Genomic DNA, 2350 nt, shown 5'->3' with positions numbered 1-2350 from the left:
CAGACCAGGGCTCAAACCCATGTTCCCTGCATTGGCAGGCAGATTCTTAACCACTGTGCCACCAGGGAGGTCCAAGAGATGTATACATTGTTTAGATAACGTACATTGCTTGGGAAACATCTTAGTTAAATATGCTTTCAAACACCTTTAATCTTTTAAACTTCAAAGCATAGACACACTATTTTCCAGCCACTGTTCTGGGATTGGGCATACAAAAATGAATAAAGTATGGTTCCTGTAATTGAGAAACTTACAGTGAAAGAGTCATATGTATAGGCAGATACCTGTAATAAGGTTTTAAGAGCTATCCCTGAAGTTTCCCTAAATTGCTAAGGGAGCACAGGTGGGGGAATGATTAATTTAGCCTTGTGGAGGAGAGGAAAGGTAAAAGAAAACTATTGCTTCCTTTGTAAAAATCAAACAAGGTCTTCCAGGTGTTGGCTAATGATTCTAATATTTTACTTCTTGAAATTAGACGTGCTTCCTTCTGGGTTTTTTTTCCCCTACATAAATCTTCTGTTTACCATGCATTACCTTTTGGTTCTAACAATTAACATTAGAAAAGTTGGTAGATGATTGGTTCTGTAAGGGAAAGATGAATGCAAGTGTCAAGATTTGAGTCTATAGGGATTATTCGGTCCCTAACCATGGAGCACCAGGATGTAATTTCCTAATTTCTGCAAGGGAACTTCAAGTTTTGTTGTGTTTTGTTTTAAGGCTTCACGGAGAAGTCACCATCGTCAGAGCTGGGCTTTGAAAGATAAACAGAATTTTTCCAAGCAGGGAAAAGGCATTCTGGGAAGAGGGGAAGGTCTGGTGTTAGGTGACTGAGAGAGAAGCTGAGAAGGACTCAGGAGTTTTCTAGTATGGGGGGGATAAGGTGGGTGGTGATACTGTTAACTAAAGAGGAGAGTATAGAAGTATATTTTGGGGCTAGGATGGAATGTGGCCTCTGTTTTGGGCATGTTGATTTGGGGAGTCTTTGGAAATTGCATTAATTGATTTTTAAACAATTCTTTCCACAAAGATTTATTAACATCCTTACTTGCCCATGTATCAAGAACACAGACATAAGAAATAATCTATTCTCAAAATGCTTAGAGACTCTTGGAGACAGAGATAATGCAATAATTATAATATGTGCTTAAAACTGCTATGATAGCAGCAGTCGCAGGTTTTGATGGGGAACTTGGGAGTTTTGATCACCTGATGGAGACTGAAGACGGGAATGGGGAGGAGAGATCAGGAGTGATAGGAAAGAATTCCTATGAGATTGCCTCACAGAATTCAAGTTTTTTTTTTCTTTCTGGATTTTAATCTTTTAAATATCTAACATTATTGCTTTAGGACATGTTTTCCCTGAACCAGGAACAGAATGCTAATTACATAAAAATATACACATAGAAAAAGTAGTTCTCCATTTTCCCAGGGAAAAAACAGTAACTTCTAGAATACTCAAGTGTTTTGTTTTAATTATAAAGTCTTGGTCATCTCATTTATTAGCTCTGTAACATACATATTTAAATTAAACATTATTAGACAACCGTTACAACTTATAAATGTAAGGTGCCATTACTGAGTAAACAGAGTCTCCTGTGAGTGGATGTGTCCCTTCACCCACCCACTAACAAGGCAGTAATATGGTTAGTTTAATTTTATGAGTACATGATCCATCGCTGCAAACACTAATTCTCGGCTGCACCCTGTGCTTATCTGTGCAAGTGTATGAGCTGGTTAGATCACATGGGCAGCCTCTCTAACTTCAACAGCGAGATGAGCTAGGCTTGGGCTTTCGGTGCAGACTAATCGTGTCTGTCTGAATCAAGTGATCTGACCTATACTCGGTAGCAAGCACTCTTCGAACTGCTTCCTCAAAGGCCGCTGTGACATTCGTGGCATCTTTTGCGCTAGTTTCAAAGTAAGGATGGTCGCCGTTGTCCCTGCACCAGGCTTGAGCTTCTTCTGCAGACACCTGCCACTCGCTGCTGTCAACCTTGTTACCCAAAATCACAAAAGGAAAGCTTTCGGGCTTTTTCACATCCGCATAATATATGAATTTTTTCTTCCAGTTACTCAAGTTCTGGAAGCTTTGAGAATCATCGACGCTAAAAGTAAGCAGGTAACAGTCAGAACTTCTGTAAAATGGCGTCCTCAGGCTTCTGAATCACTCTTGACCGGCCGTGTCCCAAATCTGTATGGTAACAAAATGTCCATCCACCTCCAAATCTTTGTTTAAGAATTCCACACCTATTGTATGGAAGAGCTGGGTGTCCAACTTATTAGACACATATCTGTTCATTAGAGAACTCTTCCCAACTCCACCATCTCCAAGGAGAATTACTTTAAAAAG

The 2350-nt window shown here is 39.7% G+C and overlaps 1 pseudogene; it reads right to left on the bottom strand.

The window, feature by feature from the left end:
* Positions 1 to 1762: 1762 nt before the first annotated feature.
* Positions 1763 to 2344, bottom strand: LOC103069760 (ras-related protein Rab-9A pseudogene; annotated as a pseudogene).
* Positions 2345 to 2350: the final 6 nt, after the last annotated feature.

Source organism: Lipotes vexillifer, unplaced genomic scaffold (assembly GCF_000442215.2).
Source record: "Lipotes vexillifer unplaced genomic scaffold, Lipotes_vexillifer_v1.1 C26970533, whole genome shotgun sequence".
Classification (NCBI taxonomy): domain Eukaryota; kingdom Metazoa; phylum Chordata; class Mammalia; order Artiodactyla; family Lipotidae; genus Lipotes; species Lipotes vexillifer.
Note: the sequence above shows the minus strand (reverse complement) of the source record. Positions and strands in the feature narration are given on the sequence as shown.